This window comes from Protopterus annectens, chromosome 8.part0 (assembly GCF_019279795.1).
Source record: "Protopterus annectens isolate FY-2018-M chromosome 8.part0, PAN1.0, whole genome shotgun sequence".
Taxonomy (NCBI): Eukaryota; Metazoa; Chordata; order Ceratodontiformes; family Protopteridae; genus Protopterus; species Protopterus annectens.
The window spans coordinates 962,678,311-962,706,104 of record NC_056741.1 but is presented as its reverse complement, the minus strand read 5'-3'; the positions used below and the strand labels follow the sequence as shown (position 1 = coordinate 962,706,104).

Below are 27,794 nucleotides of genomic sequence, written 5' to 3'. Positions count from 1 at the left end.
ATGGGGGATCTGTAGCAAGCTACAATTTGGATTGCAGTTTTGCCCAGAGTTAGTTGCACTTGGATAACCTCGGATGCATTATGCTGAGCAACTAGCCTGGAGGTGTGGATATCCTTAATGAATATGGGCACACCTCCGCCTTTGATGTTCCGGTGCAGGTTACGTGGCCGAAAAGTGTGGTATGAGTTATAGCCTGGTAGTGCAGGGGTGCTCTTTGGAGCCTTGAACCAGGTCTCAGTCACTGCACAGATATCGATGTTCTCCATTTTAAGGAGTGCCTTGAGTGAGTGCATTTGGAGGTTTCGACTTCTAACATTGAGTACCATTACCCTCAGTTTTTGCTTGCCTGTTCCTGTTACATTTGAAACTTGTCTGAAAAAGGCACTATAGGGGTGGCAAGAACCTTAGCCAGTATCCGAAATCCCATGGGCGACAGGTGCAGGCCATCTCTGGTAAAGCATCATGGTCTGTCGACCATGTCGTCCTAGGCAGACAGATACTGGATCCGCTTAGAATGACACCAGAAGCTTAGCCAATTGTTGAAGTCAATCATTTTGTCCTTGTACTGCGGTGTCATTCTGGGCAATGGCAGAATGCTACTCAGGGCTAGGGTCATACCTCCATGGGCTACAAGATCAGAGAGCTCTTCCATGTCTCTTTTCATGTAGTCCAGGGAGGCATGTCTCAGGTCATTCACACCAACATGGACAATGACAGAGTCATATTTGTACTTGTTGTGGAGTGACCTGAGTGCATGGGTTATGTGGCAGATCCTGGCACCCGACAGGCAGATGACAGTAACCTTCTCCTTCTTTAGCCTGGTGAGTGGGACATCAGTGTGCCTGACTATAGATTCACATATGACTTGTGGGTTGGGTATGTTGTTTTGCCTAATATATTATATATGTTATAATATATATATATATGTTTGCCCATAATATCTGAATAAGTGAGTGGGATTTTCATGACAGCATCAAGGAAACATTTTCCTTCCTTCTGTGTTTTTTTTCTTAAGTTTTGGATTTTTCTTGGTGTATTGATCAATTTTCTTAGTATATTTTATTTTTATTTATTTTCTATTTGTTTACCAGGTTAGTCCAACTGGACACAAGATGACCTTTTTCAGCGGAGGCTGGGGGAGAAAAGCTCCAGGTACATAGTAAACAATTATAAAAAATAATAAAAATAAATTATACAAACATAGCTATTTTGTACAAAGAGCATAGAAAATATAAAAGGAGTAAAATCAGAGTTTTACAATTGATGCAGCATACATAGTGGTTAGAATATCGAGAAACAATTAAACAAGATAATATACAACAAATATACAACTGCATGAACATAAATTCAAAAAGAAGTTTCCATAGACAAACAGGGTCATAAACTAGAAAGCATAACTATATTGACATGATCTATATTGTATTTATCTTGTTTTAATGATGGTATGTGTGTATTATTGTACGTCATATGTGTACAAATATTTGTATTAATCTATGTATTTACAGTATATTGACAAAGAACTGGGTCACATCAGAGGCTTGGGAGGTCATTGTTAAGAAACTGAGAAGTGTTGTAAAGCTTGGCATTGAATACCATAAGTTCAGGTTATGCTATAAGAGAATAACTATGTAAAGATAACCATGTCAGCAGCCAGAACGCATTATAAACTGAATGTTTTACTGTGCACATTAAGAAATGGATAGATTGGCCCAAACTCTTGACTGATGTGTGTGTTTTTTTTACTATCCTGGGGAAATTCTATTCAGAAGTGAAGAGACATATAAGGAAACAGTTTTAGTGGCACACCAGGCTGTGATTTTTTTGATGTCTATTGTCATGCAAAGTTGACTAAATAGCTGAATCTAGTAACGCTGGAAATGTGAGACTGTAGCCCACTGAAGGAGGGGAGATGGGAGGAGTAACTTGGCCAGGAACTGAAACTTGCAAAACTGCTCCTTGTGAAAAGTCTTTTTTATCTCAGTAATTTGTTGATACTTTTGCAAGTTTCTTTCGGAGAATGTGTAGTACATCAGTAGGAACAACATTTGTAAAATTCAGCATATACCAGTCAATGACACATGAGCTGCAGACTCTCAAACTTGGCATTTTTTTTCAGGTGGTCCATTCTAAGTGAATGGAAGTCTAGTCTGACAACAAATGGTAGGGCTATTTGTTCTCACAGTCTGATATTGAGACAGATTTAGCTTTCCAAAGGAATCACAATGTCTGTCCCCATGAGTGCAGACAAGAGTAAAAAAAAATTAAATTAGGAAAGAGCACTTATTTTGCTGCAGGCAGCTTTAGGAGGTGCAGTAAATCATGGCAAGATAAAAAATATATGTGTTTTCATTGATTGCTCATAGTGGTCCTTTAAGGATAGGGGATATAAATGTATATTTCCATGATGGGGGTATAGTGATATTATTTTGGGCAGCATTATATACATTACTTAGTAAAAGTACTTAGTTTTTTTTTAAACTTCGCCTGTATTCTGCTGCGGTGGCTGAGCACCTTCACCTCTCGCTTTCTCATCCTGGCTTACCCCTTGTGATTACAGCCTGGTGGACACCACACCTAAAGTAATATTCTTCACTCCCAGCAAATTGCTTAAACAACTTCAGCATACCCTGCTGCCTCCATGAAGCTTCTCCCAGAATCTAGAAACTTTCTCATCCTGGCTTACCCCTTGTGATTACAGCCTGGTGGACACCACACCTAAAGTAATATTCTTCACTCACAGCAAATTGCTTAAACAACTTCAGCATACCCTGCTGCCTCCACGAAGCTTCTCTCAGAATCTAGAAAGTATGTGTAACTGCTGCCAGACCTTGCATTAATATAGTCTGTATACCCTGCTAGGTGCTTTGTCTGCTCTCTGCCAGGATAGCCAGCAGCCAAACTCCCCTTTCTTCTTATCCCATTCTTCCCCCTCATTTAGTTCCCTGACTTGCTCCCTCCTCCCTTCAGTGTAACCCCGACCTGGGTTGGCCCAGGTGTACCAAAGTGCAATTCTGCAGTTGCCCACTAGATGGCACCCTCCACACACTAATACCTACTGCTACTCACTTACTCCAACTTTCGCTGTAAACTCCAACTTTTCTTTCTCTCTCTCTGCGACATTCTAACACTATTTATTACTACTTTCCTTTTCTCCCTCACTATTATTACATTCCAGCCCATTCCAACCCACTAATTCTAAGTCCCCACTACTTACCTTCTGCTAATTAACACTTACTGATAGGTTTCTGATCCTCTTCTGACTCCTTTAGTTCTGCTTTTCCCGTATCCTACCTAACTGCATTTGCTCCCTCTCCCTCCTCATACCCACCTTATGCTTTCTGCATTACGTTAGCTGGCTTACCTCTCACAATTCAACGCTGAAAGTCTTGTTCCCTTTCTCTCTCCCTATTCTCTCCATCTCACCCACTCTCCCCTGCACTCAATCTAATTCGTAGCCCATGTTACCCCTATCTTCCACTATCTAACTATACTCTTGGGTCTCCTTTCCCACGTGCTGAACGCATTTATCTATCTATCACATATGCAGACACATCCATTGTGAATGCTGTATCCTAATCTCCTATTTGCCTAATTATTCAGTCCTTCCGGTCTGTACCTGATTTCCCGTATCCCTACTCCTCCCCCTCCTCCCAAACTTCCTCCTGGAGTTTTTAAAAGTTCCCCCACAGCTGTGGGCACCATTTTTAAACTTCGCCTGTATTCGGCTGCTGTGCTTCCCTGGCTGAGCACCTTCACCTCTCGGTAAGCTAACTATTACTGTTGTATCGTTGTATCTATTTTTTATGTCTTGTGGTCTGCCTTTGAAATGAACTATAACACTGTTTGCCTCCACGGTCTGCTATTGAAATGAACTATAATAGTATTATCTCTTTAGTGATTACTGCCTGCTACTGTGATTGTATGAGTAAATTGTTATTTTAAGCGCAAACGGCCTAATCAGGGTCACACAGTGCCTAGTTACACTCGGGCTGCTATGCGACCACAGCACTTCTAATTTGCTATATAAAGTGTATTAACGGTGCAGTTTGGAAGCTTAGAACTGTTTAATGTATTGCGACTTCTGTCACTTAGCCAGCTATGCATACTGCTTAAATGGATAGTGTATTCTCTTGATTCTGTTTACATACTTAATTGCTCTATCCACTGTTTTGACCTACTTGATATTGTCCGGCCAGGATACCAGGGCATAGTTGTGAAACAGAAGGTTTTATGCTCCTACATTGTTCAACTTGCATGTTACAGCTGACACTGTTTAAACCTCAGGACTTTGCCCGCCTTTGTGACGAACCTATGAACAACCGAGCGTTCATATTATCGCTCAGAGCCTTTTAAAGGTGTTCAGTCTATTTCCCCTTCTGTGCAATGCTTCCAATGCTGTTCTAACAGTTATAACTACAGCGACATTGCCCAGCTTCTCTGGATAAACCTGTGTGCAAATGGAGCGTTCACTCAAGCTCCGTTTCTGCTATAAATGTTCTCTACAAACAGCGACCCATATCTGTAGAACTAAAGGAAGTGTAACACTTCCGATGCTGTTCCAACTGTTATAACTACAGCGACATTGCCCAGCTTCTCTAGATGAACCTGTGCGCAATCGGAGCATTCACTCAAGCTCCGTTTCTGCTGTAGATGTTCTCTACAAACAGCGACCCATATCTGTAGAACTAAAAGAACTGCCCCACTTTTGCTATAGAGCACAAAAGGCTGTTCAGGGCCATCTAGAGTTAGCAATTGTAACACTGTGTAGTTTTATATGCAAACTATTCTTGCCTAGGATTTCCAATGTGATTTATTAAATGTCAGTACTTCTATAATTGTTGTTTGTTGTGCTTACTGCTCATTTGATACTGTGTTACTAACTACTATAGTACAACTCATTTCTCACTTTTCTCTTGTCCTCCAGCTTTCTCATCCTGGCTAACCCCTTGTGATTACAGCCTGGTGGACACCACACCTAAAGTAATATTCTTCACTCACAGCAAATTGCTTAAACAACTTCAGCATACCCTGCTGCCTCCACGAAGCTTCTCCCAGAATCTAGAAAGTATGTGTAACTGCTGCCAGACCTTGCATTAATATAGATGTACTTGCTGCCAGACCTTGCATTAATATTGATGTACTTGCTGCCAGACCTTGCATTAATATAGTCTGTATACCCTGCTAGGTGCTTTGTCTGCTCTCTGCCAGGATAGCCAGCAGCCAAACTCCCCTTTCTTCTTATCCCATTCTTCCCCCTCATTTAGTTCCCTGACTTGCTCCGTCCTCCCTTCAGTGTAACCCCGACCTGGGTTGGCCCAGGTGTACCAAAGTGCAATTCTGTAGTTGCCACTAGATGGCACCCTCCACACACTAATACCTACTGCTACTCACTTACTCCAACTTTCGCTGTAAACTCCAACTTTTCTTTCTCTCTCTCTGTGACATTCTAACACTATTTATTACTACTTTCCTTTTCTCCCTCACTATTATTACATTCCAGCCCATTCCAACCCACTAATTCTAAGTCCCCACTACTTACCTTCTGCTAATTAACACTTACTGATAGGTTTCTGATCCTCTTCTGACTCCTTTAGTTCTTCCCGCTCCATTCGCCCTGCGGGCTCACTCCGCTCCCCTACCCTGCCCCCATATTCCACCCACCTCCAGCAGCTCTAGCTTTATCCATACATTAACCACACCCCCTCAGATCATAATCCAATCACCCTCCACTACTCTAGACACACCTGATACCCTTCCCACCTGCTCTACCTCATTCACCTCTAATAGACACCACCGATCTTAGTCCATCTATTCTCTAATTCTCCAGTACACACACTCCTTCAACTATTAACACTATTTTTACTTACTTCCCTTAGATACACCACCTAGCCTCAAATAACTTTTTTCCACCTCAACCTCCAGCCTCATAACACATCCCCCACTGCAACTTTACAACTCTCACATTTCTCCTCTACCCAATCTCCAAAAATCCTTACATTTTGTTTTACCATCTCCAAACATAATTCACCAACTACTTAACAACTAAAGATACCTCCTTTCCAACATGCCTCTACAACCCACATTCTTCCCCATCTCATTAACTCTACTCTTTACCTTAACCCACCTCTACCACCTTACACAACCTACTTCTTCCAACCATTCCCAATCCTACCATGTAACTAACCATTTTAGCCCCACACTACCTCACTCAAACATCCCAATTTGTCCCCATCTATGCCCCTTAAATAACCTTCTACTTTTTCCATTTAAACTTATAACTACTCAGAAATACCCTTTACATATAACAGTTTTTAAATCCTACAAAAGCAGAATACAACCTGACCTTTTCTCTAAACTGTCTTACTACTTCTCCAACCTAACCCTATCTCCCATTAGCAATCTATTATCAGGTGATATCCATCCTAACCCAGGCCCCCCCTCCTCAACAATTAAGGACAAATCTATAATACTCACTGCCTTAAACTCTCAGAGTATAGTGAACAAAGTCCCAAACCTCCACGCTTGGCTAACACATCATAAACCAGATATCTTATCCATCTCGGAAACATGGTTAAAGCCCCATATAAAAGACACAGAAATACTCCCACCAAACTATTCTATCATCAGAAGAGACAGGCCCCATAAAAAAGGTGGAGGTGTAGCTCTTCTCTACTCAACCTCCCTGTCAGTTACCCCCTACAACAAACCCACTCCCCAATTTAAAAACGCAGAACTACTCATAACACTACTTCAAGTTAACAAACACAAACACATATGTATAGTTTCACTCTACATCCCCCCAGGAGATAATGTTGCCACACTGGAAGACATCCTCTCCTGGCTTACCAACAACATTAGTAACGAGACTATAATCTTAAGTGATATGAATATTAACTGGATTTCCTTTCAGTCTCCCACAAACCCACTTAACATCAACCTACATAGATTCTCACAACTAATCACCTCTATCACACACCCATCAAAACATCTCTCCACTGGCAGTATCCTGGACTGGATCTTAGTCTCTCATCCCCACTATTTCTCAGACAGTGGAACTCTTCCCGACCCCCTTGGTGACCACATACCTATCTTCACTCACCGACTCCCCTTAATCCAACAACATACCCATAACTATATTACAACACGTAATCATAAAAATTTGAATCCATCAACCTTTACTAACTCTCTAAAAACAATAAACTGGAATTGTCTAAAAATACTACCTTTAGATAATGCTGTCGCTCACTTCAACACCACATTCCTAAAACTACTAGACGCCCATGCTCCTCTAAGAACAAAAAGAATAAAAACTAAGACTGCCCAATGGCTCACCAAAAACACACTAGCTACCATGCAGAAAAGAGACAAAGTCTGGGCAAAATACCAGAAAAATAAGACCCCCCTCATCCATAATGAATATAAAACTCTTAGTAACAGAGTAAAAAAAACGTATCATCTCTGACCGTCAAAATTACTTCTCCTTACTTCAAAACAACAACAAAACAAATCCTCAAAAATTCTGGAAAAGTATCTCCACTCTACTTCATCCCAGTAAAACAGTCACCCCAACCCCTGACCCTAATGCCACTGATATAGACTTAGCTACTCAATTCAATTCTTTCTTCATTGAATCTATTTCTAAATTAACCTCTTCCTTCTCCAACAACACACACTCCAACTCACCTCCATCCTACCCCTACTACACTCAAACCAACACTAAATCCAATACCACACTCATATCTACTAACTCTTTACCATCCACCTCATCTCCTACTCTCACTCCCTCCCCATCTTCTCCACCCCCTCAAATATCCACCTGCTCTCCTACTCTCCCTTCCCCCTCCTTTTCAACCCCTAACTCTCTCTCTGCACACTCACCCCCATATTCTCTCAAACCTATACCCACATCCACCATACAAAAACTCCTTCAGAAACTAAAACCTTGCACCAGTGCTCCTGATGACATTCCTTCTTACTTTCTCAGCTCAGCAGCTGAAGCAATTGCCTACCCCATTAGCATACTAATCAACCGATCAATTCAAGAAAACATAGTTCCCCAAATCTGGAAAAAGGCCTTCATCATACCTTTACATAAAGGTGGCAATAACAACAATGTTTCAAACTTCCGCCCCATAGCTATCCTATCTCCCATCTCTAAACTCCTGGAAAAGTGCATCCAACTACAACTCCTACCATATCTCATAGATAATAACCTACTTTCTCCTACACAACATGGATTCAGACCAAATCACAGCACTATGACAGCACTCCTCTCCTTCCTTGAAACTGTAAACAAAGCCAGGGACTCTGGCCTTAATGTCTCTACCCTTCTACTTGACCTCTCTAAGGCCTTTGACACTATATCACATAGTCTGCTTCTAACCAAACTCTCCAAACTTAACCTATCTTCCTCTACTTTGAACTGATTCTCTAGCTACTTAACTAATAGATATCAAGCAGTAAAATGGAAAAAGGCAACCTCCTCATTTCTTAACACCCCAACTGGTGTCCCCCAAGGATCCATATTAGGTCCCCTCCTCTTCAATATATTTATAAATGACTTCCACAAAGATATCCCTCACTCCAATATCATCCAATTTGCTGATGATTCAGCCATTATCTGCGCTGCCTCAACTATCCCTACTCTCATAAACCTAACTCAAGATGCCTTTTCAACCATTGAAAATGGATGAGAACAAATCACCTAGCACTCAACACCTCTAAAACCAAATTAATGATATTCACCCTACTCAACTCAACTCTCTCAATACAAACAACTTCTTTATTACTAGTGAGAATAACATTCCACTAGAACTAGTGACAGAGACCAAACTACTTGGAGTCCAAATTGATAACCAACTAAAATTCAACTCCCATCTACAACTAAACATAAAAAAAAAAAACATCAAAAACTAGGGATGCTCTATCGACAAAAGCTCTACCTTACAACTGCTACTAAAATCACTCTCTCTACTTCCTTTCTTATTCCCTCCCTTCTCTATTAACTCTACTAACTAACCCACAAATCTCCCTGAAAACACAAATTTCTTCCTGCTACAATAAAATCGCCAAGTTTGCTACCAACCAAAAGTCTTCCTCCCACCACTGCTCCTCTCTCCAACAACTAAAGTGGCTAGAACTACCCAATAATCTTACCTACACACAACTATCCCTTGCACATAAACTAATTTTCAAACCCTCCCTCTGTCCCTCCCTCTCTTCTGTCTTCAAAATGCACATACCTCATAGAATTTTAAGGTCCAACAACCAAAATCTACTAGAAGTGTATAAACCAACCCGTCCCCCAGGCAAACATCTTCTTTCACATGGCTTAGCACGTCTCTGGAACTCTCTACCTCCATCTATCCATACTATCTCTAACCATTTCATGTTCAAAAAATCTCTTCATTCACATCTACTTTCCCAGTGGGAATGCTCTTGCTCCCACCCTACTTAACTACATTGAACATCCCCTTTTCCTCCTAGTCCTGCTTACACCATTGATTTCTCCCCCTCATTATACATACGTCTTACATTCCTACTATAACCATAGAATGTGTAAGAATTCTCTACACTTTTCCTCTCACATGGAGAATTCTCTTTATGAAATAACTTTAGTAGAATTTTACATTAGAAATTTGATTTGATGTATAATCCTTTTTAGTTTTAACACTGTATAAATTAATTGTAATCATTGTACATTGTACTTAAACTTGTCTGCTAGAAAGTTTATAATGTTTAAGCATGTATAATACCTACTGTAATCTATATTTTTCTGGAGCTTTTCTCCCCAGGACTCCATTGAAAACGGGTTCTTTTTGGCCCAATGGACTATCCTGGTAAACCAACTGCAAATAAATAAAAAAATAATAAAAGAAATAGCCATTTTGGGCATAATCTTGTAAATTTCTAGAATAATTCCATTGTTTCCTGGTGCTTTATTAAGTTTAAGTGTATTAATTTGATTTTGTATGTCTGTTAAACAGATTTGGTTATCAATAACTTCAATTTGTTGTTTGTTAAGTCTGTTATATAGATTTTTATTGATAACATTTTTTAATATTATCTTCAGATTCTATTTGTTGCTTAGATTGTTTGATTTCATGAAAGTGATTTTTAACTTTTTCTGTTATATCTTGAATACTATGAACATCTTTTTTCTTCCTTGTAGAATGTATTTCTTTAATATAGTTATGTTTATTTAGTCTCTTAGTCTTATTCTTAAGGTTAGATAAGTATTTAGGATTTACTGAATATGCAAGAAATTTGTATTTTTCTAGAGTTATCATCTTCTTATGATGAAGAATAGATCTATATTCTTCATTTAATTTATATATCTCACCTCTTATATTTTTGGATGTGAGATTGTGTTTATTTTTAATATGAAACAAGACCAATTTATCCTTATTAATACTCATGTCTTTATCCCAAATTTTCATCTTATTGTAATACCATTTGTTAATTTGTCCATATAAGTATGATTTTAAAGCATCCCAAATAAATATATTATGAGTGTCAGAAACTGAGTTTATATGTATAAAATTTTGAATCTCTTCTTTTAAAATGATTGAAAATCTTTTAAGTTGTGTAATGTAGGCTGGAATTCTTTTAATTTGAACATTAAGAGTGTTGTTAATATTAAGTTCAAATAAAATGGTATTATGATCAGAAACTGGGCAAGATATAATTTTATTATTAACTATATCATGAATTATCTGTGTAGAAAGTAATATTCTATCAGTTCTGGAATATGATTTGTGCCTATTAGAATAGAATGTATATAGTAAAGAGTTATGGTCCACAAAATCATAAATATCTTTAAGTAAGTGTCTAAGAATTTTAGTAATTGTTTAGCTTGAGGTGTAATTTGTCGTTTACCTAAAGTGGTTGTATCTTTTAGGTCTAGGATACAATTGAAGTCTCCTGCCATAATAATATGACCCCGAGAAAAATATATTATTTGATTTAAGATATATCTAATAGTGTGAGTACCAATTTCAGGGATCCAATAATTATTAATGTGTACAATTTATTACCTATTTCTACTATAGCCATACAAAGTATACCTTTATTGTCTTGATATGTTTTGATAATTCTGGGTAGAGGGGATGTTTTATTCCACAAGATTCCTATACCTCTTTTCTTCTTTATACATTCTGAGCTTACAATAATTGTATGTATGTTTGTATTGAGAGATTTAATAGTATCTGTTGTTAAATGGGTTTCTTGTAAAAATATTAAATTAGGTTTATGGAGGGCTAGATATTTAAACAGATTACTTCTTTTATAAAGATTATTCAGACCATTTATGTTAAGAGACAGACCTTTCAATATGATCATGTTATATTATTATGAGTGTAAGATACACTGATAACATATCAATATCATGTATAACACATAAGAATCTCACTCCAAAAAAGATTTTGTTCAAACTGAACATAGTAAATCTGAAATCATTATGGGAAATAAACATTCCATGGACATTATATCCTATATATTCTTTCATATAGGCCACACTGGATGTCAAAAAACTTTTTCTTAAGAAAATGATTACATACTCTAAATTAAAAAACACAATAACGCTCCCCGCCTGGAGTCAGAATCTCCTAATCTCAATGACATAAGTCGCTGAGATCAAAACCCTAAGCTGTAACAACAGTACACAGACTCCACTAATAAATAGATTGTGTAAGTGAAAACAAAAACAAAACTAGAATATAGTTTCTTATTAAAGACATAATAGCATTTTTTTTTTATAATTCATCTGATATGAATGATTATTAATATAATTACAATACAAAAATAGGTAATTGTATATGACCAAAAAAGAAAAAACATGATATAGTTCTTCTAATCAAAATTAAATCAAATCATCTAAAGGAATATTATAGAGTTAACTAAACTATCTAAAAACATTCAAACAAAGTTAGTTAGACCATAGGGAATATCTATATATAGAAAAATTTCTAATATATTTCTATGTATCTTAGACTATCAAACTCAGAATTATATTTACTCAAACACTGTCATATTTACATAAACAATGTAACCTACCAAAATATATACAGAAATCATTATATATTACTTCCCTTGTATATAAGTGTAGGAAGAGAAGGAAGCTATCTGCTTTACCTTTCCAGCCAGATATATTCAGAAAAATAACCTGCAATCTAACCTGACAGAATTTTGAGACAGTTATATCTATTGAATAAAGCAAATACAACAATTGATGATATTCATATAAAATATTCAGTGTAACATTAGTATCTAAAGCACGTGTAATGAAATTGTTGACTATCTAGAAATATTCACAGTTAGGAAATAAACATTACTAATGTTGTAATCATATTGTTAGGATGAACATATTAATCAACTATTTACTATGCAAAATGTAATCAAACTAAGGTAATAAATACATATTGTCTGTAAGATTTAAATATAAACTGTAAAATGAAAGAAAGCATCTTGTTGTTTGTTGCAATGTTATTAGAATTACATAGTAAAGAGGAACTCAAATTAAGATATATATATCACAAAGCAAAAAAGAGAAGATAAGCAACTAGTTAAAAGTAATGAAGTGGTTAAGTATGTATATGAAAATATATATATATAAACATGTATTTGGTAGGTGAGATGAGTAAACCGATATGCATATATAACAAAAGAGATTCATTTAGCAAAGAAATTACAATAGGGTATGAAAGTATACAATAAATCAATAGAATGAAATGTATATGTTAGAAGTAAGGAATAAATAACTTGATAAGTCTGTCCTAAAAATTTATAATTAGCATATGTGATGGATATGAAAAGTTAAAAAGATTTCTGATTACAACATAATAAAATGTTATAACTAAAATACTACACAAGGCTGGTATAACATCTTAAAGTGTAGTAAACAATCAACATTTTTGTTAAAATTACTGTGTCTAACAGTATTAATTCATTTTCATCTTCAGCAATGTATTGTATAGAATGGTATGAATGAGATGAAGCATTTTTTGATCAGAAAGTAATTTATTAATAGAAGCTACTTTTGACAGATTCTTATATCACTATAAGGGTAGCAACTGATTTGTTTTAAAATAAGTAGATGGAAAACAACACAAAGGAATTATATAATCAGTTAATAGAGAGAAAGTTTGAAAGCAAGTGTAGCTAATAAGACAAATACAAGATTATTGCAGAATGTCCAGACATTTACTTCATATTTTGACCTATTCTTCATAAAATGTGTCAATTACTGAAAATCGCTGAGGATTAAAGTAACTAAATAATGGTATAAGTTTGAGTTTCAGACTTCATATTCCTCACAAAATACCTGCCAACACCAATCCTATTATACTAGCAAATTTTAAGATTATATAAGCAGTACTCAAAATTTATCTCATCTGAAGACCCTTATTCCTTCCGCATTATCCTAGACTTTGTCCAGATTTCCTACACTAAGAGACCGAGAGGCATGAATTACCCCATCACTGTTGAACCTCCTTTCAAATGCAATTATTTGCTTGTAATGCAGATGCTCTTCTCCATCTAATGTGTCTTTAATAAACTCTAACATGTCACGCAGTGACCTCCTTGAACAATAAAGTTGCAGATGTACACAAGTCTTATCTGATACCCAGCCAAGATTATTTATTTGCATGACATAGATAATAAACAACTCATTATTCAGAGGAGTCATCTCATAAAACTGTCTTACATTAACATGTTATAACTTTCTTGGCATAGAAGTCTGAATACACAAAATATAAACCACCATTTTAGCAGTAGATACAATATCATAAAACAAAGAAATTGCATTTTCAAGTCTGCACCATTTTCAGGACAACCAAGGAGAATTGTTATATTCCAAAGCCACTAAATTTGACCATTTACAAATAATATATTGTTATATCTATGTAAATGAGGATACACCTATCAGAAAATTCTTTGCTACTGTAGTTGTCTGGATTATTAAACACAACTAATTTTTCAATAAAATTGATGTGTAAACTTCAATAAAGAACTGTCTCCCTGCTTAAGGGAAAACACCAACATTGTATCTTATCATAAAAGCTTGGAAACAATTTAGAAATGTAGATACAAACCAAATCATTACCCTCTTTTATTACTAAATCAATAAAATAACTGCAAAACTGTGAGTGCATGTTTTGCATCAAGGAAACATAAAAGCAATTATCGTAAAACTAGTTAGGTAGGGGAAAACTGCCAGAATCGTTAAAGGAAATTGAAACAGAGAAAATAAATGATAGAAAACAGGTAGAAAAAGAAAAAAAAATGAGTTAAAATAAAGAAGAAATTAATTGCAACACTCTATATTAGTACTGCATGTGTATTTAACCCATGTAACTAGGCAAGTATGATCTGGCAACAATCAACATCCAGTATTAATAGAAAATCTAAGATTAAAACAGTCAGCTTTGTGTACATTTATATTTAAATGAAAATTGTTAAAATCATATAATAAATAGTTCCTAGAGCTCTTGTTTAATAACAACACTGAAACACATAGACTGTCTTAAATGCTGTAGTTTGGAATGTAAAAAAAATGTCACCCAATTTTAGTCTGCAGTGAATAAACAGAAAATCACCTTTGATAATAAGATAAAAACAATATAATAAAACAGACATATAAATGTGAGGCAAGCACAACACAAGTATCTAAACATTAACTATTAGATACCATTTTTATAGCATCAAACTAAATGTAAAGGATATTCATGCTCACATGTAAAGTATATCTCACTTCTGTAACTTCTTTTTTCTTCCCTTTCCTTTATCATTTCCTTCTTCTGTCATCTATCTTGTTGACTCTTTGTTTTCTTGTGACCGGAAACCGAGATAAAAAGATGTAGAATAAGAAAAACTAATACTATGAACTTCATTCTACTTTTGAACCAAAAAGAAGTGAAGAAATCCCTTCTTGGCCATTGTGTTGATCTGTACTTCCTATAGAGAGACTCGTCTCCTACCGGTGACATCATCGGCAAGCTTCGCATTGCTGAGAATGCGAAGCAGATAACTAGAAAAGCTTTCAAGCTTAAAGGAAGTTCTTTTTTTTTAAAATGGTGTTGTCTCGTGTGATAGGAGTGTGAGGTAAGTAAAACAGAAGATGGTCTCTGTGTAATGAATCAGCGGGATACCGCCGAAACTAAACAGCAAACAAAAAAAACTTTACTAGGGTGTCTTTATGCAGATATATGATACCTTGAATTTTAAAGGTAAACAACCAGCTTATCACAACAGGAAAGTCAATGCATTTATAAGACAGAAAACAACATCACCACCACAGGCAAACTCTAATTACAGTACATGTAGATGTTAAATAACATTTTAAGACTATAATATTCAAAGTTTTATGTCATCTCACCAATAAAAGAAAGAGAAAAAAAAAGCATATATCTTGACAACCTGATACATGGGAGATATTACCAAAATAAAGAGTGAAACGTATATGTGTTATCACATTATATGATGTTCTTACAACTGGCAAATAATGCTAACCTTTGAAGTTATTGTTGATTATCATATGCATATCTAGTAAAGAAGAAGGGAGTTATTATAAAAGTATATTATATTATATCCTATTATTTACCTGAAAATTCACAAGATAAAACATAAGATATATAATCTGTTAGAAGAGAAGGGATGGGAAACTGTTTGCTTTGCAATAAGCTGTCCCTTACTATACCTTTTCACTACATTTTGCCTTGTATTGTAAGATATTAAATGTGTAGAAGTGTAATATTAGTAGATTTATGAATGTAAAAATGTATTAAAGAAATTAATAGAATTTTAGTTATACTGTAATGCATGTAATGATATTATGATTACTATAGATTAGGTTTAGTTGTTTGAAAAGAAAATTGAAAAAGAAAATATTATTCTATATATAAAACGAAGAAAAGGAGAATTAGCAATATATATATATTGTGTCAAACTGTATTAAGGTATGAATGCTAAATTGTAAGAAAATACCATATATGAAAAGAAAGGTTCTTACCTTAAAAGAATAACATAACAAAACATATTTGTTGATAATATAAAGTCCATAATGTTAGCATAGCATAAAGTAAACTGAGTTATAAATCATTTGTTTTTCAGTCTCTTTTGTTTTTCAGTAGTTTTCCATGCAGAATTAGAAGCCATTCTTTTAAGAGAGGACATTAACCCAATCCATTTCTTCTATTCTTTCTAGTAATTTGAGGTTTTTAACAAAAGCTAGAACAACATCAAGTTCCTCAAACACCGAATGACCCTCAGGAAGAAAAATCTTTAACTTCACAGGAAATAGGAGATGAGTTTTGATCTGTATTTTTTTAGTTCCTTAATCAAAGATAAAAAAAAAATTTCTTAGCAATAACCATTGTTGAATAGTCATTGTCAAAACAAATGACTGAATCATTATATTTTAAAGGAGATTTTGACCAGGCAGTTTTTAAAATAAGTTCTTTATCTGATGAAGAGAGAAATTTTACTATGACAGATCTATGTAGTTTCCTTTTAATGCTGTTTACTGTTGTTAGTGACCGGTGGGATCTTTCTATTCCAAAAGACATAGCCTCGGGTAAATCTAATGTTTTTGGTAGCTAGGTATTGAGAAAGCTTGACAAATTGTTTCCTTCTATATTTCCCGGAAGACCAAAGATCCTGATATTATTCCGGCATGATCTGTTCTCTAAATCATCCAATTTATGTTGTAATGCAGTGTTTTGCTTAAGTAAAAATTCTATGTTGTTTTCATTTTCCACTAATCTGCCGTCAAAATCTGTCAGAGATTCTTCAATACTTGTTATTTGGATTTTTTGTTGTTTTAAATCCTCATGAAGCATGTCCATCTGTTTAGTAGCTTTTTCTTTAAAATTGTCAATTTTAGAGTCAATCTTGTCAATCTCTGTAGTAAGTTCTTGAATATTAGTTATTCTTGTTTGCAGTTCCTTTTATAGGCTGGAATCCTGACTGCCTGTCTTTGTAAAGCTCATGATGAAATTCTTTCAGATGAGAGATAGTTATCCTGATGAAATGTAACTGGAAAATAAGTCCACTTCTGATTTCTAAGTAGATATTTCTGTAGAAAATGTTAAATGCTACCAAATTATGTAGAAAAAAATCCAAGTTTTTAGATATAAGACAAATTTCCAGTGAATGAATAATTCCTTTAGTGGAGCTAGTGAAATTTTCTGCTACACAGAGCCCATGCTGGCCACACCCCTCCACATATACCTTCTCCCCATTCTAGTAAATATTGTGTGTGAGCGTGATTGCAAAATAACACCAATCAAGTTTCAGTAACATTTGTTAAGCTTACACTAAAGGGTACTGGACTCAGTCTTGATGGGATTCACACCCCATTCTCCTTGTTCTACATCATATCAAAAATCAGTTACTATAGTACAAGATGTGCAACCTGTAGCCCCTGCCTATTATGTTATATTTTTTGGAAGCAGGTGGCATTATATTGCTGTCACCACATCTTGCTTATAGCATAATTGCTTAACTATATGGCTGTGGAAGAAGAAGGGATAAAAGAGAAAAGAAGAAGAGGTTTTGGAGAAAAATGCGATGCAGATATAAACAATGAACATTAAATTGTGGCCTAGACTGCATTAATAGGATCTAGCTTCTCCATTGTAAAAGTAAAATATTTTGATTAAACATATGAACACACAGTAGCACGTTTTCCAGAGAATGCATTCTAAGTTCAGTGAATTTACTGAATGGAGAAATAGTTGTTATTCAGTCATAAGAAGCTGACAGAAGGCAAGGAATCTTCAAATTACAGTACTCCCAGGCGATGTCTGAAAGCACTATTTATTAATTTACCTTTATTCCATGTATATTTTGTTAACCAGCTCAGCCTTGCTTGGCAAGTCTTATTTTCTGTGGGAAATCAAGGAGAAGATTCCAGCTATATATCTTATAATTACATGACTCATATGCCAATAACAATTAAGTAACAATGACAGAGAGAGAGAGAGAGAGAAAGGGAGAGAGGGAGATGCAAACCAGTGTCACATACGTATGTTGTAAAGTGGTGCAGTTAAGGCAATGTTCAAGTATTCATTATTATAAATCAGCCAATGTATTCATTATCTGCAAACCACTCTAAAATCAGTCCTTCCACAACCACCAATGAATTAGAATTTCAAATAACAACAGTTTATCTGTAAAGATATCAAAAATGTTCTATTTTTTTGAAAGTAAACATATTCAGGAGGTTTACATCCTTAAGCGAGACGAATGGCAGTAATAGCTTACTGAGTATCATATGAACGGTACAGCGAGACAGTTGTTTTGTATATAGTTAAGAGAGCAATGGTTAATCTGTGGGATAGTGAGCTTTGTGTAATGTTATAATATCATCATATATATGCTCTATATTTTGCATTATTGCACAAGTAAGGGATTATGATTTGTATAAATGCAGAAGGAACTTCTAATTGTCTTAGATTTAGAGATAGCTTGCTACAGATTACAGAACATTTTTAATTAGGAACTTGAATGGAACTTCTCAGTGTTTTATGAAATGCCAGACATTGAATGAATGTTATAGTCAACTCTTTAAGGCTTTCATTTGCTCACATGCTCTGACATAGCAAAGGAAAATGCAGATCATTTGCAGAGATGAAAATACTTTTTGTACCCTGATTATCAATCCCGAGATCAAAAAAATGAACACTTGTCCATCAGGAATGTGTTGTTGACCTGGTCTTCATATTCTATTATTAAGAATTTTAAGAATCTTGTAGTTTTACTTAAATGTGGAATTTTTAAAAAGTGGACTTAGACTGGATAAGTTACATGACTCGAGTGAGAAACATTTCTAGAAGTACAAGGATAATAGTATGCAACAACATTTTCTACTCTGCAAAAATAAATCTGTCTTCTCAGTTTTTCTAGGTATCTTCTCTCCATTTTTGCCTGCAAGCCAATGAAGATGGACCCGCTTTCTTAATATTAGGAAATGGCTTCATTAGTGATAATGAACCAAGTATTCAGGTATCAACCTAAGATGACACACAGTACAGACTGTGTTGGACAACTGACCAGCAGGGTCCTGCAAACAACAATGAGACAAGCTATATATCTCTGGGATAAAATGTTGCAGGTGTGGACTCCTAGCTGACAGCAGGTCTTGCCAAGAAGATAACAAATCTTCAAACAAGTCACCTTTTTCAGGACGTAATGTCCATAACACAGTGGAGATACAGATTTTGATATCTTCTCTTTCCATGCTGGTAAAGCTGAATAAGGTTGCTCTTGTAGTTTATGAGTCTCTCTTCACTTTTCTGACACATCTTGTTATCCTGCCTTGAATGTCTCTATATTGATGACTTAGTAAGCACATTATTTTATTAGCATATGTTGTAATGGCATATTTTGAAGAAATTTGTATATGAAAAAAATATATATCTAGAGGAAATGTAAAAGTAAGTTCAACATACATGAACCAGAAGTACATATTGAAATGATACTTAATTTACAGTGTACTGATAAATAAGGAATACCTTTGGAGTATTAATACATAAAAAGTGTACTTTAATTTACAGTTTAGTAATCAGAACAAGGAATATCTGTAGATGAAAATATGTCATGAGCATGTTTTCATTTTATACAGAAGGAATTATATGAAGACTTTTCATCTAACATGTGTGATGTACATTTAAAATGTGTAGATTTCTAACTTTACAAAGCAGAAAAGAAAATGTCTGAGGAGGTCTTAAACTAAAAAGGCTGAAGTGATAGAAATCTTAGCCTTTACAGCTATTGCGGTTGGCAATTTGCTTCATTTAAATAATTAAAGATGAGTATTAAATAAGGCAAGCTTCATGTAACATCATAAATGTACTGAAAATTCTAGTACTTTGCTATACGTTTATCTGTGACTAACTGTAATGCCATAAAATGGCTAAAATAAATCAATTAGGAGGCCATTAATCTAACAAAACGTGACATCTTTGTAAACCAGTGTAGCCTTCTTTTGTGAATGTTTAGATTTTAATGCATTATCTCACTTCATTTCTTAACGCAATCTTGTAAAGTGTTGGAAAACGATCAGACATTATATTCATTTTTCTTCTTTGCTTCACAATGTCTGTTATAGATGATTTGTAGAACGAGTTGTTCTCACACTCTGCTTCCTTTTTTGTAGAACAATAGCTGTATTTCATCAAATATACTTGTAACCACATTATATTAATTCCTTCTGTGTTATTTCAGTAAACTCCATTTTGAAATTGATTCATTTTTCATGTGACATAGTCTGCACTGGGTCATTTCATAATCTTATGAATAAAAAGATCAGTTATAATTGCCTTTTGTTAAAAATGGTGGTGTTCTGTAATGGAGTAAAAGAAAATAAGGCATAATATGCTAAATGATTATTTACAGCCGATCACTTATTGTCCATTAAGCTTCCCTTTCTTTATTACTGTAGCTTATCTATATTTATGCAGCCATCCATCTATTTTTCTGTGCATCTTTCTACCTGTGTATCTATCTGATATCCATCCATCTAGCTACATAGTAAGCTGACTGTCACTCAGACCACCTATCTAGCTAGTAATAAGCTGACTGTCACTCAAACCACCTATCTAGCTAGCAATTAATGTTGCTACTCAGCAAAACTATTTCCTATTCTGACTATCAACCTATCTAATTAAGTAACACATTCTTTACTTTAGAAACTCAGCAAAGGGTGGCATAAAGTTGCAGAAGCTACAATTTCTGATGAGCAGTTCTTGGTTCTCTGTTTTTTTTCCCTACTGTGGTCCTGTATGCACGCTCCCCATAATTTTATATGTTCTTTTTCTGGGGTCTGTGGTTTCTTCCCACTTTTTAACATATCCTGTTAGTTTAAATTGGTGACTCACTACATTTTCTATAGTACTGTCTTTTCAGTATGCATGTAAGTGTGTCCATCCTATAAAGGACTGGTATACCATTTGGGATTTGTTCTATGTCTTATACCTAATATAGGCTTCTGCTTGTGACTGTGAATAGAGTAAAGCAGGTATCAGGAAATGAATGAATGCATGAATGGAAATAGTTGTTTTACAGAAGATCAAGCTAAAAGACGGCACACCACCGCCTAAGCTATGTTTATAAAAAGCAGCGAGATGACCACGGCTCAAACAAGGCTGAATGTTTATTAACAATACATCAATAAAAACTAATCCAAAGTACGATACAGTTAAGCGCTTTCATCTGCATAAGCAGACTTCCTCAGAACAGTAACCACAGTTTAAATTCTTCCTATTAAAAACTTTTTGGCGCCAATAATCCATCTTGATATTTAAAGTGCTAGTGCATATATTCAAATCACTTCCTCATATTGTATTTACTATGATCATTAAAAACAATATATTAACATCAAATTGCATTACTTTACTCTGATTTAAAAATATATATATAAAAATATAAAAAACTCATATATAAATAACAAATATCATCTGTAGGATTCTTAGAAAACACCATTAAATATATATACATATGTACTAATTGTGTTACTATAAAGACAAGACTTAATATCTATGTTAAATAACCTAAGCAATGCATCATAGTAACTTTAAATCTATTAATATGTTGTTACACAATGTCACTAGTATTTATCTAATGTTATAAACTAATATTTTCAATTCTTTATTGCAACAACAGAAAGGGTTTAATAGATATATAGCTTGATATTCAGGTGTTGTTTGTGATCTATTTGTGTTGTTTTACAGAAGAGCAAAGTCCATCTCATATCCATCTTCTTACAGTAGCCTTAAATGAAATCTATTTTTGGGTTTTCATACAGGATATTCACAAAGATGATTAATAAATTGGCCATTTTAAATGGGACCTGCCATTTACTTTCGCTTATTTCAAAATTTGGATTACCTCTAAGCCTTTTCATTTTCAGCAACACAAGTCTGATATGATCATATAAAATAATTATTTTTTCATCATTCTTTTTCTTTGTCTCTTGTATGCAGCATTAAGCATAACGAAATCTAGCTCAATATTTCCATATACAGATACAGTATTACTGTACACTATTAGTTCTAAGAAATTCAGTAAAAACAACCTGAATTAGTATCTCTGCTAAAAAGGAAAAAAAATACAGACAGTATGTAAGGGTCTTATTATGTTAGAAATGTGCAATTAGCACGAATTTATGGACAATAATTTTACAGTACATATTGTGTAAAGCAATGCAATGCAAAACAAAATAGATGAAGGACTTCAAATTAGAATCTGAAAAATGAAGAATCACATGGTTAAAAGCCTTCATCTATCTCATAAATGTTATGTATACACACTTTGGTGCTTAATTTGACTAGGAGTGCACTGGACAGTAGTGAGAGAACCAAACCACTCTGCAGCATATGGGTAACATGTGGCATGTTGGCCTAATCCTTTCTAACAGTGTTGAGTAGTCCACCATGTTTAATACAATAATATGCACAGCATTCTGCATCCTATTCTCAGAAACATTTCAGTTGCCAACTGTGTTAGGTACCCCCAAGTCACTTGTCATTAGGATACTCAGTATAATCTTATAATTCATACCACAATAGAACAGAACAATTTCTTATATCCAATAGGAATGCCAAATTACCATGCAGGCATTCTGTATGTAATGGCAATTACAGTTTTTCCTCAGTTTAAAGCTCAAAGCCATACACAAGCATGCACATACCCACAGATGAATGCACACATACATAAAAGCATGCATGCACTAACACACACACACACACACACACACACACACACACACACACACACACACACACACACACACACACGCTATAAAATCCTGAACTCCAAAATAGATAATGAGCTTTTCAATGAAATAAATATTACTGGGACACTAGACTGAGAAAAATGTTGATTACTTATTGGAATACTGCCTATTGATACATTGCAGTGATCAATTGATGCTCCAGATCCACAAGTCACTATTTTATTTATTTATTTTAAATTTGTTAACCAGGGTAGTGCACTGATCCCACTGGACCTATTTCAGTCTCATTCTAGTAATTTGTTCTCTTTATAGCTTACTTTGTGCTGAAGTGATGGAATGGGTGAAAACATAGCAGCAGACTTTCTGCACTTGGATGTGACCTAAAGTTGTCTTGAACACTCAAGCTGCATAAAGTACTCAGAATTGTGTAACTGCAGAAGAAGAAGGCAAAAAAGTGAGCAGAATGGAGTGTCAGCACATCCTTGTCACACTGTTGTCACTAGTAAATGAGTAGATAAAGCATGATTACAAGAAAGGAAGCCTATTTGTCATTTTTGTTGCAATCGCCATGTTATGCTACTGGGAAGGCACTTATTTTGGAATAATCTGATTGTTCCACTAGGGTTTTAATCACAGCAGGTAAAAGCCTTGATTCGTGCTCCCAAAGAAACCTTTTTATGATTTGATGTTTAGAATGCACAGATTATACTGAGTGCCTGAATAAGCTAAGCATTCATAAAACTGAGCGATCTTTCAAAGATTTTAATTTTAAAGAACTAATAGCTAATGAAAGAAAGTTAGTGCAAGGTTTTCAAATCAGAAACTTTGATTGAAGTGGATATTAGGAATGTTTCTGACAGTGTGAAACTGTTTATTGTGTTAGTTAAATCATGGCAGATTGCCTTTATGGATGAGGATAGGAAATTAACTATTAGAAGATAGATGGTTGTGGCTTGATAATGAGGCCAAAAAGTTAATTGTTATATTGATATATAGCCAGATTATTAATTGTTACATTTATCAATGTAAGAATCATTTAGTCATTAAATATCTCAATCACTTTTGCTGTGGGTGAAAAGAAAAGGGTCAGGTTATCTGGGAGTGTGAATCCAGTGGACCAGGTATAAGGATAGGGGAAATTTTATTGTCTGAGCATCATTTAGAAAGGTCCTTTTGAAGCATATTTCAGTAGTACAGAAGGATATTGCTGGTAAATTTGACAAAACATGACGGGAATAAACAGGATGTCAAAGATTTAGACATATATTTTGTGGAAGATGATATCATAGAAGCCCAGAAAAAAAATTAACATACTGCATTACAGATTTCTGACCCATTGCTTTCTAAAGAAGAATTAGGAAACTGGTAGGATTCTGAAAGCACTGATTTTGAGGAAAAGAAAAGAAAACTGTTATCCATAGGGGAATGGGTTAGGAAGCAGAAATGCAAGCAAAATATAAGTGAAAGTCAAAAAGTAGGAAATTATATTTTAGTCTGTGAGCATGAAGAGTTTAAAGGGCAAAAATTAGGTTATTTATTTTGAAAACAGTCTGACATCATTTATATGATATTATTTGTTTCTGAGGCATTTAGTAGAGAGTGGTCGAAATCCATGGAAGATGGAGAAGTATGCTCTGATGTTTTGATCTGATTTAAAGATACACATTATACTGCTGATATATTTTCAGGTGTAAGGTTTATAACAAACAATAATGCATGATAGGATGGATGCTACAGTGAAAAAGTGAACCACTGGGGTGTTGTGAGACCTGATGGCACCAGCAGAGGGCCTTCCCATTTCTGAAAGTATGGTCATTTTCATATAACATCCACTCACTTAAAATTTTTAAATTGCTTTCTATTTGTTTACTTAGTAGTGTATACATTTTTTTTATAGTTTTGATGTAAAACTGGTTCTCCACCTTATGTTGCAAAACTGTAGTATGTATTTGTTATGGGAATAAAAATCTTACATTCAAAATATAAGTTATATAAGTATTTATTAATGTCTACACACACACACACACACACACACACACACACACACACACACACACACACACACACACACTTTCACTCAACATCAACCGATCCTCCTACACTTAAATGGACTTGTGGATAGACTCACCCAATTCACAAACACACATCCACAGACACACACACACACACACACACACACACACACACACACACACACACACACACACACACACACACACACACACACATATACACACACACACACACACACACACTTTTACTCAACATCAACCGATCCTCCTACACTTAAATGGACTTGTGGATAGACTCACCCAATTCACAAACACACATCCACAGACACACACACACGCACACACACGCACACACACACACACACACACACACATGCACACACACACACACACACACACACACACACACACACACACACACACACACACACACACACACACACACATACACACAGCCAAGCTCTCAAATCCCTATCTAACTCACTTACTGCAACCACCCATCTACTCAAACATACAAACATACACATGCATACCCCACACTCCTGGCACACATGCGTGAGTGCACACACACACACACACACACACACACACACACACACACACACACACACACACACACACACACACACACACACACATGCACACACAGGCAAACATATTCACACGAGCATCTGTACTTTCAAGTTCCTATCTAACTTCCCCACTGCAACTATCCATTGATGTAAACATACAAATACACACATGCACAACCCACACCCCTGACATACATACACACACATTTACCTGACTCCATTTATGCCTGACAGACATGCACACACACTTCCATACACATACATACAGTAACATAAGTCACACCCTCATGTCTGTGTTGAACTTACCTGCACCATCACCTCATCCTTTGAAATTGATGGGTAACATCTATGTTTTGATGGTATTAAATGTTTCTGCCAACCATGGTAATTTACACAATCAACAATTCTCTGAATTACTCAACAGTATAAATCAGTAGGTGCAGGCACTTTTGGGGAAGATCCTATATTTAATTAGCATTAGCCATTCTACCAAATGTGATTACCATCTGCACTGATGCTTCTGCTACCAGGAAACCACAGTGGTAAGAATGTCTATGAATTGGGAAGGATTACCACAAAGGAGAAAACACTGGTAGTAAGACTTAGCAAGGTGAAACCACTGGCAGTAAGGATTACCACTTGTAATCCTTTCTGAATTCCAGCCATAGTTTTTGATTTAGTGGAAGAAGAAATTTCTAGAATTTATGTGACACAGTTTGAACAGACTTTAAAAAGTACAGCACAGATTCTATTTCTGTGATGAACTGATGGCTTAGAATATGGGTTTTAGAACCAAATAGACAGGAAACAAAATATTAGTAAATGTTCTTTTGTAGGGGTAATTTCTCATAAAAAATGCAGGAAGGGGACATTGACATTTCTGAAAACCAAAGGGGATTTTAGATTGTTAAACAAGTGGAGACTGATATCTATAGTAAACACAGATTCCAAAACGTTGTATTAAGTAGCTTGACAAAGTGATAAGGGCTATAGGAAGGAGAGGTATGTATGTAAGTAATTTTGTGGGGTGAAATAGAAAGGGAGGTTTCAAAGATAAGCCAAATCAGTTTGTTTATATGCAGGAAACAGCAAATGCACAGAATATTAACTCTGAACTGTGCAATTATTAAGAATATCAGAAGGATTTGGTAGTCAAGCAGTGATATGCACTATGTGACTTGTGATGGTATATTGTAGTTGGGTGGGTAGAAGTAGTAGTTAAATGATATGTGTTAGGGGAAGTACTGTTGTGGATGGTGTGCAGGCATGGGGATATAGAGCTGGATCTTTGTCAAATGGGGCCCTAATCAGGGTAATGGACTGGGTCCCCCCTGCAGCCATAGCAATATCCCATTACTTGGCTGTCTGTCTGGAGGTCTGGATTTAATTTAAAACTACTTTCTCAACTTTTACAGCAAAACCACTAACAGCCATTTGCTAATCAAAACAAAACAGTTTCGCAATGAAAACAGACTTAGCAGACGCAATAGTAAACTTCTTTTCCCTTCTGACTCACATTTATTGAAAATGCATCTGGTAACCTGTTAAACTACAATACATATGCTTGCATTCAAAAGTCAAACAACATATAGTGAGGCATTAATTAGTGGCTATGTGAGGAGTGCATAAATTCAAAAGACAAATGCACAGCACATTTGCTAACAGCATTGACATCCCACTAAAAGCAAATGTCACTTTTCAGGGGCAGTCTAGGAGCAATGTAAAGTGAAGTCACTTGGTCAACGAGTCACACAGGAGACAAAGGGAGGCTGAGGGTATCAAACATTACACTATAGAAACCAGTCATTAACACTCAAGTTCATAGCCTTGAACTTCTGCACTAAGTACCAGACTGGAGTGGCTCAAAACAATACATTTCATACCAGTGTGCCTGCAAAAAACAAGCTAAATTAAAAACATAACCATAGTTAAAATATTATAATTAAACTCATAGACTGCATGCTGTCCAGTTTATTCACAGCCAAATATAAACCTACTGCCAACATTAAACAAAACAAGGAAATTAAAGATTTTACCCAAAGAACATACATGGCTCATATGATGATGTTCCTGTTTACTGTGCTTCTTCCCTTTACACAATAACTAATGTGGGTTGTAGGAACCAGGTATTTACACACACACACACACACACACACACACACACACACACACACACACACACACACACACACACACACACACACACATGCATGCACACACGCGCACACACACACACACACACACACACACACACACACACACACACACACACACACACACACACACAAAAACCTCAGCTATCTGCATGAGATTAAATGAACACATGCATAAATAATGCACCAGAAATGTGTCCCATTTTGGTGCTATCAGTAGGGGTATCTCATCCAGGGACAAGGTGCTCATAACATCTCTGTATTCTTCCCTTATAAGACCCATTATTGAGTACAATGCCCCTTTCAACATGTACTTCACAAA

The 27,794-nt window shown here is 35.5% G+C and overlaps 1 long non-coding RNA gene across 1 annotated transcript in view; it reads left to right on the top strand.

Annotated features, from left to right (window-relative positions):
- The window catches only part of LOC122809183, a 259,803-nt gene extending 239,556 nt beyond the window's left edge, over positions 1-20,247 (top strand). The window contains exon 2 of the long non-coding RNA XR_006365867.1: positions 18,898-20,247. This is a non-coding gene — a long non-coding RNA (uncharacterized LOC122809183). The remainder of the gene's footprint in view (positions 1-18,897) is intronic.
- The last annotated feature ends 7,547 nt before the right edge of the window (positions 20,248-27,794 follow it).